Source organism: Notolabrus celidotus, chromosome 5 (genome assembly GCF_009762535.1).
Source record: "Notolabrus celidotus isolate fNotCel1 chromosome 5, fNotCel1.pri, whole genome shotgun sequence".
Lineage (NCBI taxonomy): Eukaryota > Metazoa > Chordata > Actinopteri > Labriformes > Labridae > Notolabrus > Notolabrus celidotus.
The window spans coordinates 36,209,855-36,224,447 of record NC_048276.1 but is presented as its reverse complement, the minus strand read 5'-3'; positions in this window follow the sequence as shown (position 1 = coordinate 36,224,447).

Genomic DNA, 14,593 nt, shown 5'->3' with positions numbered 1-14,593 from the left:
ATAGAAAAATAAATTTAGAGAGGAGATCTCAAAAGTGTTTCATCTATGTCTCCTAGACAACAATGAGATCTGTTTGAAAGCAAAATGAGACTATAGCTTATGTCTCCTGTTTCTCATTCTTGCCTCCAGAAAAAAGTTGTAAAAAGTCTCAGCTTAGTCTCCCTTTCAGTTCAAAAGGAGATCTCATCAAAATCTGAAATAATTCTCAGGTATTTCTCAAGTGTTGCGACTCCTTTTAAGCTCAGGTGGAGAAATCAGGGAGCTCTCTCAATCTAACCTCATCCATTTGTTTTTGTCAGACTCAGTTTTTGTGTCTCAAGTTGAGCTCAGATGGAGCAAAGAAAGAGCCTGAGCTCATCTTTTCATGAACATTTATAGTGCCCTGCAAAATTAAGATTTCAATGTAATTGTCCACAAACTTACAATTCTCATTAAAACATTTGAACCACTTCAAGATCAGCTATTAAGATGTGAAATGATCTCTTCTTTGACTTCACACTATGGTCATTCCTTTACAAGTCTGTTTGGAACAAAACCACTTCACAAAGATTTAGTGGATTTGAGAGAAATTACAAAAGATAGAGATTTCATACCAGGTATGACCGACCGTTTATTTAAAATATGGGCCGCAAAAGGGCTGACCAGATTTAGCCTGATTATTATAATTAAAGGGGTGGACTCTATTGGACACTGGTGGCCTAGCGGTCTAAGCGCCCCACATACAGAGGCTACAGTCCTCATCGCAGGGGTCGCCTTCGATTCCCGGCCGGTCGCCTGGAGATATGAAATCTCTATCTTTTGCAATTTCCCTCAAATCCACTAAATCTTTGTGAAGTTGTTTTGTTCCAAACAGACTTGTAAAGGAAGGACCATATTGTGAAGTCAAAGAAGAAATCATTTGACATCTAAATAGCTGATCTTGAAGTGGTTCAAATGTTTTAATGAGAATTGTAAGTTTGTGGACAAGTACATTGAAATCTTAATTTTGCAGGGCACTATAAATGTTCATGAAAAGATGAGCTCAGGCTCTTTCTTTGCTCCATCTGAGCTCAACTTGAGACACAAAAACTGAGTCTGACAAAAACAAATGGATGAGGTTAGATTGAGAGAGCTCCCTGATTTCTCCACCTGAGCTCAAAAGGAGTCACAGCACTTGAGAAGTACCTGAGAATCATTTCAAATTTTGACCAGATCTCCTTTTGAAATGAAAGGGAGACTAAGCTGAGACTTTTTACAACTTTTTTTCTGGAGGCAAGAATGAGAAACAGGAGACATAAGCTATAGTCTCATTTTGCTTTCAAACAGATCTCATTGTTGTCTAGGAGGCATAAATGAAACACTTTTGAGATCTCCTCTCTAAAATTTATTTTCCTTTGGGCTGAAACATGTATGCCACATGTGGAAGTTCCCAAAACACCGGGATGTCTTCATAAATGTGGTCACATTTTGCAGTTGAGAGCCACCATACGTTCTTTGCTATTGTGACCCACAATCCTCTGAGCAACTGGAGTTACATCACTTCAGCTGAGCCACTGAGAGAGCGCCGACTGATGCTCAACAGATTGTGACGGATGTTCGAGCACACTGATGAGCAAGTGAGTCCAAGGAGATATGATGAAATAGTGTGTCCCCATTGTGAGCATACTGCATGGAAAGTAGTTTCTTAGAAAGGGCAGCTGTAGCATGTGATATTAAGATGAGACAAAGCTGTCTTTCCAAATACAGGGCCAGTCTGCTCTCTGAAACCACTTGAGGACGGACGATTCTTTTTTTTTTTTTTTTTTTTTTTCTCTTGTCTGCATATATATTTCTGGTTTGTGTCATGTTTGTCACAAACTGTCAAATATTAATGCAATTTATTCTTGCAGCAAAAGAAAAGAAAGAAAACCCTTTTTCTTCTGTGCTTGTGACTGTGTGCATGCAACCATCACCATCCCTCTTAGAACTCTGGCCTATCTTTTATTGGCAGCTAATATCATGTTCTGTAAAAGAGGGCGTGCACACCTAGGTGGGCCAAAAAATAAAAAATAAAAGAATAATAGAAAGTGAAAGAAAGATTACATAAGGATATACAAAGGGACAGGGAAAGAGAAGGAGAGAGAGACCTAACACACTTAGATGGAGAGGGACCATCTCACCATGATGCCAAAAAAAAATCTGTGTGGTGATACTAATGATTAAGCAACCCTTAGTGTCCACAATCATTACTGAAGCTTGGGTCGCAGAGGGTTGCCGCCGTGCTGTGTTCTATTTGTGTAACAAGACCACCACTGGTGCAGATGAAACCACTTGGGTCAGATCAGCCGAGCGGTACGGCCCGGCACCCGGGCCGCGAGAGCAGTCAGACCGTAGGACCCAACCCGCCGCGGGAGACCCAGGCCAGGGGACAAGCCAAGGACCCAGACCGGAAGCAAACAGGTACCGCCGGAGCACCCAGGGCGACCCCCAGGTCACCCAGTAGGAGGAAAGGGGGGCGAGGGGGGAGAGATCCCGCAGCCCCCCCAAGGGACACCCCCACAACACCGCCCCCACAGCCCCCCAAGACGGAGCCAAAGGAGCCACCAGGGCCGAGGGGGCCCGGCACCAGGAGCAGACAGCCAGGCAGACGGGCAGGACCAGGACCAGAGCCCGCCAGCCGGCGCGCCGGAGCGGGCGGCAGGGCCAATCCCCCCCGCCCCCCCCAGACGGCCCGACCACTCCCCCCAGCCACGCCCCCCACCCACGCCCCGCGACTGATGGACCAGGCCGCGGGGGCATGGAGGGACACCCCAATGGCTGCCGTAGTAACACCCCCCCAGCTGCGCGCCACCCCACCCCCCAAAGAGGACCGCGAGGGAACCCGGGAAACCCGGCCCAGAGGGCAGCCGCGGACCAGGCCCCCACAGGGGAGGAGGCAGCAGGGGGACGGAGGGTGACAGGGACGGACGATTCTCATGAGCAGTACTTGATAGTTTTATGGTGAAATGCCACTACTGCTGTACCTCATAGTGTACGTAGTTGCTTTTGAAATCCCATAACCCTGTTACAATTACAGACATTAAAAAGAGTCACTTTACATCAAACAGCCAAGACCTACATAAGATTAACCATCCGAGGTTATGCCAACATCAGCTCAGTGCTATCCTGGGGGGAAGAGTATCTTGCGCAGTAAACACACACAGCATGTCTGATGATCATTCAGGCGTGAGCTTCCTGTCTTTGAAATACCAGCAATATTTCCAATGATGCAAGAATATATAGCGTTGAGTTGTAGTCTATGTGCAGGAAGGGAAAACTTTGTCCACCGTCAAGACTAGTAATTCTAATCTCACAATGCACCTCACCAAACAACACGCTGCTGCTAAGCTAGTTGCCAGAGGTGCAGCTCACATCAACTCAGTAGACCAAGGAGAAGCCACTAAATCACCACCAGCTCCACAATCTGTATGCCAGGGAGACTGAACAGATGGATTGTCAGGTACTGTGTGTTGATGAAGACATGGTTCTCATATCAGCTGGTTAGTCTGCAGCTTTCAAAGAACTAATAAGCAAAACACTGTTGAGACTAGAGGCAGGGTTTATTAATAAGTGCCGCAAGGTTCTCTTCTCCACTCACTTTTGTATATACCACAGGCGTAATTGGAAAAAAATGTATGTAGATGGAATTTTGATAAGATAAGATAAGATACTCCTTTATTCGTCCCACAACGGGGAAATTCATGGAGTTACAGCAGCAAACAAAAAGGTGTACAGTACAAGAATTTAACAAGAATATATAAAGATATTGGTTGGCCTCCCAAAATTGCAGTGTGAAATATTTACAAAACAAGTGCAAATAAATTCAAAAGACTATTTACAAAAAACTCACAACCCAAATTCCAAAACAGCACGAGTCCACAATTACCTGCAGAAAACAGTTACATTTGAAAAGACACTGCTCAGGGAGCTACCTACTTCATAAGCCAGACCAGACTGCCTGAGGGACAAGGACAAGGTGATTCTTGAGCCTGGTGGGACAGTTCAGGGTGTTTTTACCCTTTTCTGTTCATTGTTGATCTGTGGTGGAAGAAGGAGGAGGGAGGCAGAGGACTCAAGAGGTTACAGGATACTGTGGACCAAGGCATCAAAATAAATACATAAAGAAATATGGAAGTATTGAGGTAAAGAAATATAGAGGTAAAAGTAAAGAGGTAAATAAATAAAGAGAGAGAAAGTAAAGGAAAAGAAATGTCACAGTTATCACCTGCCACACCTGCTCAGCCTCTCAGAGCACTACATTTCCACTCCCCTTCGTTTAACCTGAACCACACTCTCCTTATTAAGCCAACACAAATCACCTGTTTCTCATTACCTGCTGCCAGTATTTAAGTCCCGGTTTCAGCTCACTCAGTGCCAGATTGTTCTCACTGCAAATGCAAGACTCTCCAGCACTTTTCCTCGGACTGATCTCCCGGTTTCGACCCTGCCTGTCCCCGACCTTCCTTCCTCGTTTCTGCCCTGGTAACTACCTCAGCCTTCTGTCCCCGACCAAGAGATTTGCCTGCTCCTCGTCTGTTTCCAGCCTGATCCTCCACACAGCGAAACCAGCTTCTCAACAGACATTGTGTGACCGGGTTAGTAAAGACTGTTACCTGCTGTTTCCTCCGGGCTCCAGTGTGCTGCTTTTGGGTTCACCCTCACACCCGTAACAAGAAAGGAAAAAGACTGCCCGAAGGAGCTCAACACGGCCCTCTTTTGAAGCCAGTGGCTCCTCCCACTGGGCTTCACTAATTACACAAGTTATTCAAAAACATTTATTTTTAACCTTTAAAGCATAAACAGTTCTTATTATAATAATACTTTTTTTTTTAACATAGCGCTTTTCAAAAACTCAAAGACTGTACAATTGTTAAAATCAATACAAGCAAGGAACAAGGAACACAGATCAAACAAACAGTAAAACCACAAATTAAAAGCTGACTTAAAAAGGTGAGACTTTCATAGAGATTTGAATGTTGAAGGATCAGAGCAGTTTTGGATATGAGTGGGGAGAGAGTTCCAGAGGGTGGGGGCGGCTATGGAGAAGGCTCTGTCGCCCCAGGTTCGGTGCTTGGTTCTGTGAGGTGGAGACAGGAGGTTTCTTAAACAATACGAGCCTCAACAACAATATCATATCACATTTAATTCACATTTATCACCTAAACCTACTGTTTAGGATATAAAGTACCCCAACATACAAAGATTACATTTCCAAACCCACGTGGCACTTTTCGCCCACCATAGACCAAATAGAAGTAACACTAAAGTTACTTTCAGAAGTAACTATTTACTTTCATAATGTAGTAATACAGTTAGTTATTCAGTTACTTTTTGATACTAGTAACTATAACTAATTACAACCCCAGCTCCAAAGAAGTTGGGATTCTGTGTGACATTTTAATAAGAACAGGATTTGATGAGATAAGATGAGATAAGATAATACTTTAATGATCACCAGGGCAAATTTGTTTTTTGCAGCACAAGTCAAGTCAAGTCAAGTCAACTTTATTTATATAGCACATTTAAAAACAACCAGTGTTGGCCAAAGTGCTTTACAAGGTAAAAAGTAAAAATTACATGAAGACAACAATAAACAACATAACAGGATATTAATGTCCTCTTCACGAGTAGAAGGCCAAAGAGAAGAGACGGGTCTTCAACAAAGATTTAAAACATTCAACAGTTGGGGCCGATCTTATTTGGAGTGGCAAGCCATTCCAGAGCTTGGGGGCCGCTGCTGCAAAGGCTCGGTCTCCCCGGGTTTTAAGGCGACTTTTAGGCACATCCAGGAGCAGCTGGTTTGTTGACCTCAGTGCTCGGGTTGGGTTGTGAGCATGGAGAAGATCGGCCAAGTAGGATGGTGCCAATCCATTTAGGGCCTTGTATGTTAAAAGTGCAACTTTAAAATCAAGCCAGTGACGGACTGGGAGCCAGTGGAGAGCACGCAGCACAGGTGTGATGTGCTCCCTCTTTTTCCTGCCAGTCAGGAGGCGAGCTGCCGCATTCTGTACAAGCTGCAGGCGCTGAATAGACGCCATGTCTAAGCCCACATACAAAGATTTACAATAATCAAGCCTAGCCGTAATAAAGGCATGTACAACTCTCTCTAGATCCTTAGGAGGGAGATATGCCTTCACCTTCACTATGAGTCTCAGCTGGAAGAAGCTGGACTGAACCACAGAAGAGATTTGTTTCCTAAATTTGAAGGCACTGTCAAAATGAACTCCAAGGCTCTTTACAGAGGAGTGAACATTTGCTGCGAGAGGGCCGAGAGTGCTCCCATCGAACTGTTGGGGCTGTCCAAATACAATGACCTCGGTCTTTTCCTCGTTAAGGTGCAGAAAATTTAGGCTCAGCCATAACTTTACCTCTTTCAAACAGTTGATTAAGGACTGCAGGGATCCATTCCTCTTTAAGCTGAACGGCATACAATGCACATAGTAACAAGTAGGAGTACAATAATGAGGATATAAAAAATAGAGCACAAATAAAAGAAAAAGATAAAAGAAATTCAATTAAAAATAAAATTAAAAGAGGTGAATACTGATTTTTTGAAATACATACTGATTGCTGGTCATTTAAAGCTTATATTAAATTGAAAATAGTGACAGGACAACCTGTCAAATGCTGGTAATGATTTATTTATTTTTTTGCTTTTGTTTCTTGAAAAAATATACACTCATCTTAAATCAGATGACAGCCACATGATTCAAAAAAGTTGGGACAGGGCCGCGTTTACTGTTGTTTTGCATCACCTCCTCTTTTAACATGAGTCTGAAATGAGAGTGAAATGTTGTCCCATTCTCGCCTGATATCCGATTTCAGCTGAAGAAACTGGGCCACAGAAACAACTTGGCACAGCTGTTGAATGTGAAGAATCGGCTCATTCTCAATCCCAAGGTGTCAAATACCAACACTTTGTCACTGCTCTCTGCGCCTCATGCAGATGCACAAGGTACCCTTCTGTGTTTCCATCAAGCCCTCGGAGCTGTCAGATGAAATAGTGAAACCATTCCAAAGGCAATACAAGACACTCAAGAAAACCGCTTTCTGTGATGTGATAGGGAGGCCAACAGAGTCCAAATGGGTTGGAGATGGGGGGCGATGGATGGGGCTGAACAATATCTGACGATCACCACAGAGACCACAGCTGAGACCCGTTTTTCATTATAAGGCGTTTTTCGAAAGCAGGGACTTTACCCATGAATTATGTGCGTTTCAATCGGTGGACCCAGGGTCTGAATTAAGTTCAGGGGTAGATAATCTTCCCCCTGAAAAGCCCCTGTTAGGGGGGTAGTACTTTTCAAAGGTCCCGGGACTTTCGTGGGGCAGGGCCTGCAATGTTGAACGTGTCTGATTGGTAGATTGACCGCAGTGTTTTTATTCCTCCCTCCGTCCACAATAACATTTTATTGTATGTGTGTGTACTTTTCAAAAGAAGAAGCTGTGATTCTCTTGATTTAGCAGCTTGTAACAGTAGTCTTCTCTCAGCCCACTGTGAATGCGTCTCTCCCGGTGTCACGGTTTTAAAAGTGACCCTGTAAACTGGAGACCTTCAGCTGAACGTGTCAGTGTTTGTGGAGTTTACACAGCTGTTGAAACACAGAGGGAGTTCCTGGGAATGCAAACTAGTTTAGTTTTTATTAAGATTTCAAAATATCCTCATCAGATATTTAATGATGGTCTAAAGACTTTTATGAGGGATGCGTCCACCTGAAAGTCTCCAGTTAACAGGGTCGCCGTTTAAACCAAAACACCGGCCGATCTCTGCCATGGCTTTTTGAGTTCAAAAGGATTTTAAAGGCGTGTTGAAACGTCTTTGCTACTCGCGCTTATCTCCTCTCACGTGTTGATTCAGTGAATCCATCTGTGATGAAATATAGCACCATCTAAAACAGCACCAGCTGAGTCTCTTCATGCTAACAGGCTAACTGTTGTGTTGCTCAGAATGATACCTGCCTGTCCGTCTGCTTCTATGGTGTCATGTGTGATGAATGATATTCCTCTTTGTTTTACTGCCCTCTACTGGTCTGGTGGTGTAGTGCATTTACTTTATTTCCTCCATACATCACTGGCCTGATTTGCACAATCTACCCAAGACTTCAGCCCGCGGTCGAAACACAGACAACAATGGGGGCACAGGAACCTTTTAGTTCAGGGTAAAGTAGTTCTGGGGGCTAAAAGACCCTGGAACTCTTGGTCAAAATGCACCTATTGTTCTAAATAACTAAATTCTGTTTTCCTTACCTTAACCTTTCTTTCCACGTGTTTGACAGGAAGGCAGCAACACTACATTGTGCATCTAAGAGAGATACCAAAAGGTTGTGGAATAAATAAGTTGTAGCAAATGCAGATACAAAGAAGGACATATTTTATTTGAAACAGGAACGGGAAAAGGTTTTGATATACAGCTTATGTTCTTTTTATTTCTCTGCTCTGTTTCCTCCATTCCCTTGCAATTTATTTGAGGCATTGACCCAAGTGTAGGTGCAAAACCTCCCCATACTTTGATTCTGAGAAAGCCCCAAACAATTTATTCCACAACTTAAAGCAGAAAAGGGAAGATGAGCCTTTGAAGCGGTGACTGAAAATTCCTCAAACAAAGCCTGTGCATCATGGCAGGCAAGGAGAGAAATGAAATTCAAAGTGTTGCTGATTCCAACCATGCTCACCCAGCATCCCCCAGAGCGGCAGGGAAACCTCCGCCCCCAGCTGAAACTTGTCAACAAGCTGTCATGGAGGCAGAATGTGAGTCAGTAACTCAGCCTGCCCACACTTCAAAATCACCCCCTTCAGTCCATCCCTTCCTCCTCCTCTCTTAGTTCCACTCCAGTGAGTGGCTGGCAGTCCCCTGGTCTGATGTGCCCTCTATTATGTCGGCACCGCGCCCAGATGCAGTCACATAGTGAGACGTCCCTCAAGGTGCTGATCTGAGTCTTGCTGACAAGGGCACCCAGGTTATTTACAAGAACAGATATTGCTATTCCGTTTCCTGGTGTCACTCTGGGTTGGACGTTTATAGCTTTCCTGGGCTGTGTTTACGTTCTCTTCAGGAGCTGATGGAAGCCCGGAGAGAAGGTTAAAGTATTTGTTTCTGTGTGCATGTCACTGTGGCCTAAGTGGTTCTGCCCTCCCTGGCAGGGGTTAAGCATTTGATTGTCTTGTCTTGCTCCAATTGTCACCTCACATCTCACAAGTCAGCCTTCATACTGTATCCAACTTATGCACCTATCGCAGTTTGAATCATTGGAGATGCTTAGTTTGCTGAAGGTGACATACGACAGACTATTTATCCTGTATCAACACAAGGTGCTTGTTCTGTTCTTTGCTTTTTCTGCTTTCAACACCTTACAAGAGGGCCCTGAAGGATCATTTAGTCCAAATTAAATTTTTAAGTCTTGCTTTTAAAGATTTAGCACTCATCCCTTATGGCAATACTTCATGTCCATTGCAGAAATCTAAGTGACATCAACATTTGTCAGAGGAGGAAGAATCTTGGAAGGAAGACAATTAGTTTACAAGCTCATGAGGAGTGTGTGAAGACCCTACTGGTTGCTGGTTTGCTGGTTTGCTGAGCCGGTGGGTGTGGTCTGGCAGGCACTTGGATCAGAATGCGGATTGAGAACACCTGGGCCCGGTGATCTCATGATGAATATAAAATCAGGCTCGTCAGTGCCTTCTTGGGGAGTAAGGAAGGAGAGGCTGAGGGATCCTGCTCCACATTAACATCTTAGCTATACTTTTGTTAGGTTGCTTTGGCAGCGCTGAGTTTCTTTAATGTAATCATCTTGTTTATTTATTGGTTGTAATAAATGTATGTTCTGCTTTTCAAACTACTCGGTTCCTTCTCTGTTACTTGTCAATGGCTTAAGGCCAAATCTCTGGTAGGTCTCCGATACGTCACGGCACCAGATCTGATAGGTTTCTATAGTAGTCAATCTGTTAACCCTGATCCAGCAGGTCGGGAAGCAATGGATCAGATACGCAAGACTTCTATTTTTGCCGGATGTCGGAGCACGATGCATCAATCTCAACAGAGCAGATGGAGCGGGACAGGAAGTCAGGTTTCACCAAAACAAAATGAAAACATCCGGTTAATTTTCAGAATCAAACACTCTGTGTTATCACCAGATCGTATTTCACTTAACTACAACAACAAACCAAAGTCATGATGAGCGGAGCCAGGCCTGGAGTCAACAGGTCAGAGGTTTTCAGAGGACCAGAAAGACAACATGGATGAGGAGAGGAGGAGGAGAATCCTTGATTCAGTAATTACTGCAGGAAAACCTCGGTCACATGACTCCAGCTGTCCGGTGGTCCTGCTTCATGCTGCGTTCTGAAAACGCAACCGGTGGGTGTTGACAGACCAGAGAGCACGGAGCCGGACTGGACCGACGGACCGGACACGGATTTGGTGGAAGTCCCGTGTTGGAGCCGGCCGTGACAAGTGGAAAACAAGGCCACTGTTTCATCAAACTATTGACTTTGATTCTCAGTCACTGTCTGCAGACTACAGTACATAAGTCTTACCTATTGTAACGCTGCTATCATAGGTGGAAAGAGCTAACGGTCTTAGAAATTAGCAGTTAGCAGTTAGCGAGGTAACATCAGAAAGCTTCAAGATGAGAGAGTGGGGATCTTCACACGGCACATTATAATACCGAAATTACCAGTCGACATTATAATTCCAGGTCTCCACGGTGCTATACTCATATCATACATGACAAATAGAAAATAGACAGAGGTTACACCAACTCGTGACTACATGAGAGTCCTCTGTCTGTTGGAACGTAACAACAACTGCGGTCTCAGAGAGAAGCAGTGTGTCTGTAATATGAAACCAAATCAGAAAGGTGGCTCCACCTTGTGGTGCTTCCTGGTATTGCAGCTGTATTACATTAACTAGATTCTGACTGTAACACTACAGTCATGGCCAAAAGTTTTGAGAATGACACAACTATTCATTTTCACAAAGTCTGCTGTTTCAGTTTTTATAATGGCAATTTGCATATACTCCAGAATGTTATGAGGAGTGATCAGCTCAACTGCAATTAATTGCAAAGTCCCTCTTTGCTTTGAAAATGAACTTTATCACCAAAAACACATTTCCACTGCATTTCAGCCCTGCCACAAAAGGACCAGCTAACATCATTTCAATGACACACAGGTGTCACACACATTAACACAGGTGTGGGTGTTGATGAGGACAAGGCTGCCAATCAATCTGTCATGATTGAGTGACTGGACACTTTAAAAGGAAGATGGTGCATGACACCATTGTTCCTCATCTGTTAGCCATGGTTACCTGCAAGGAAACACGTGCAGCCATCATTGCATTGCACAAAAAGGGCCTAACAGGGAAGTTTATAGCAGCGAGTAAGATTGCACCTCAGTCAACCGTCTATCCAATTATCAAGAACTTCAAGGAGAGAGGTTCAATTGTTGCCAAACAGGCTCCAGGGCGCCCAAGAAAGTCTCCTGAAGGTGTTACAGCTGCGGGATCGGGCCACCACCAGTGCAGAGCTTGCTCAGGAATGGCAGCAGGCAGGTGTGAGTGCATCTGCACGCACAGTGAGGCGAAGACTTTTGGAGGAAGGCCTGATGTCAAGGAGGGCAGCAAAGAAGCCACTTCTCTCCAGTAAAAACATCAGGGACAGACTGATATTCTGCAGAAGGTACAGGGACTGGACTGCTGAGGACTGGGGTAAAGTCATTTTCTCTGATGAATCCCCTTTCCGATTGTTTGGGGCATCTGGAGGAAGGCTTGTTCGGAGAAGACGAGGTGAGCGCTACCATCAGTCCTGTCTCTTGCCAACAGTGAAGCATCCTGAGACCATTCATGTGTGGGGTTGCTTTTTGGTCAAGGGAGTGGGCTCTCTCACAATCTTGCCTAAAAACACAGCCATGAATAAAGAATGGTACCAGAACGTCCTCCGAGAGCAACTTCTCCCAACCATCCAAGGGCAGTTTGGTGATGAAGAATGCCTTTTCCAGCATGATGGAGCACCTTGCCATAAAGCAAAAGTCATAACAAAATGGCTCGGGGAACAAAACATTAAGATTTTGGGCCCTTGGCCAGGAAACTCCCCAGATCTTAATCCCATTGAGAACTTGTGGTCAATCCTCAAGAGGCGGGTGGTAATTCTCAATAAAAGCTTTTGATACTTATGAACTGCTTCTAATTGTATTTCATTATACCATAGAAACATCTGACAAAAACACCTAAAAACCCTGAAGCAGCAGACTTTGTGAAAATGTAATATTTGTGTCATTCTCAAAACTTTTGGCCATGACTGTACTACCTTACCTCTTAAACTGTCAATGATGGATCACTAGTAATTTCTCAGGTGCCATATCTTTCTTTTTTTTTTTTTTTAAAGATATATTTTTTGGGCCTTTTTGCCATTATTTCATACGACAGCTGAAGAGAGACAGGAAATGTGGGGAGTAGAGAGAGGGGGAAGACATGCAAGAAATGGTCGACCGGCTGGGAATCAAACCGGCGACCCCTGCGACGAGGACCGTAGCCTCTGTATGTGGGGCACTTAGACCGCAAGGCCACCAGCGCCCCAGGTGCCATATCTTTCTTTTGAGCGCCAAACTGACATTCAGAATACAAGTCATACATGTGTGTAAGATGCAGTCTGTTAAATTAGGAGCCCCTAGAGCAGGGGTTCACAAACTCATTCAGCCCCAAATATAGATGTGAAAAAACTTGCGACCCCCACTGTCCCTTCGAAGTGATTAAATGCAGCTTCATACTTCATTTAGCTGGTCTACACATTATCCACCTACAGGCACATGTGTCTGTGTTTCCTGTGCCGTTATGAATTAACCTGCTGCAACTGATGCTTTTGTTAATCAACTGTAAACTAACCCTAACCTTTGGAATCATCTAAAGAAAGGCAGAGAAATAATGAAAAACAATTATTTGCAAGGTTTTAATTCTAAATGAATTACTTTCTTTTAAATATATATTTACATTTTCAACTATGAGCATCTATGAAAGCTTCTGGAGTACCATGGAATTATTCTCTTACTGCTCACCCTTTGCACTCCATTCTGTACAATAGAGGACAAAAAAGAGGTTTGATCTCCCAAATTTATTCTTCTATCCGGGATGCCTCTCATAAATCCCTCCCTATTATACATGTATGGTCTAGTGAAAGGAAGCGCTACATCAGAGGTGATTCACTGGGCCGGGAAAAGATTTGGTCCTCGACTGTCTTTGCGTCTAAAAACCCAAATCATCAGCAGATCAATTATATCCACAGGACTTACCTCACCCCAAGGAGGAAGTTTCTCATGAAACGTTGAACATCTCCTTTGGCTCCGTCTTGGGGGGCTGTGGGGGCGGTGTTGTGGGGGAGTCCCTTGGGGGGGCTGCGGGATCTCTCCCCCCTCGCCCCCCTTTCCTCCTACTGGGTGACCTGGGGGTCGCCCTGGGTGCTCCGGCGGTACCTGCTTGCTTCGGGTCTGGGTCCTTGGCTTGTCCCCTGGCCTGGGTCTCCCGCGGCGGGTTGGGTCCTTCGGTCTGACTGCTCTCGCGGCCCGGGTGCCGGGCCGTACCGCTCGGCTGATCTGACCCAAGTGGTTTCATCTGCACCAGTGGTGGTCTACATGTTCATAGCTGTAGCTGTAGCTGTGTACCAAGACACACGTCGACATACTGTCAAATAAAACAACAAGAAACACTAAATCTGTGACCAATCCTTCAGAAAAGGTCCCGCTGCCTTTCTGGCAGAGGTCGGTTTTACTTCCCACGTCTGCAGATTTGAAGATCTAGTGGATGATTTTTATTTATCATGGATAAGTGCTAGCGCTAGTTAGCATAGCCACATAGCTACATGTTCGTAGCTGTGTACCAAGACACACGTCTACATACTGATAAATAAAACAACAAGAAACACTAAATCTGTGACCAATGGTTCAGAAAGGTCCTGCTACAGGCGCCTCTCCGTCAGGATCAGATTCAGGATCAGATTCAGAGGGTTGAAGTAACGTGATCTCTGAGCAGCCGTGTATATTCAGCCAACATCTAAACATTAGATCAACGTGCTGGAGAGCCGAGGCACATCGACTTCCGGAGGGGGCGTGGTCAGAGAGAAAACAGAGTGTTCTGAGGAGGACTGAAGAAGAGGGCTTTTCAGGCAGACCAAAATCTGATTTCAAAGTGTTTTTTGAGCATAAACTTTAAAGACATGTTTTGGGGACCTCTTAGACCAATATATATTGATGAAAAAAGCGTGATATGTCACCTTTAAAATTCATGATTATGACCCGATGAGATTAAAAAAACAAAACATTAAGGACTGGTTAAATCTAAGCATGTTTAATTCTCCTGTAAAGCTGGACATTTATAATCATGTCGAATGGGCAATGACTCACTTTTGGACTCAGCCCCAAGTGGCAAATAGAGGAACCGCAGTTTTTGGCTCTTCAGCATCAGCCCCAATGCTTTCACTTTGGTACCCCACTGATGGTTAGAAAGCCAGATTTTAATGACGTCTCTTAAATTCGGCCACGATGACTGAATCCCCCCAAAGCCTGCTCCACATTGCCTCGTGGAATGGCAATGGTCAAAGTCATCATTAAA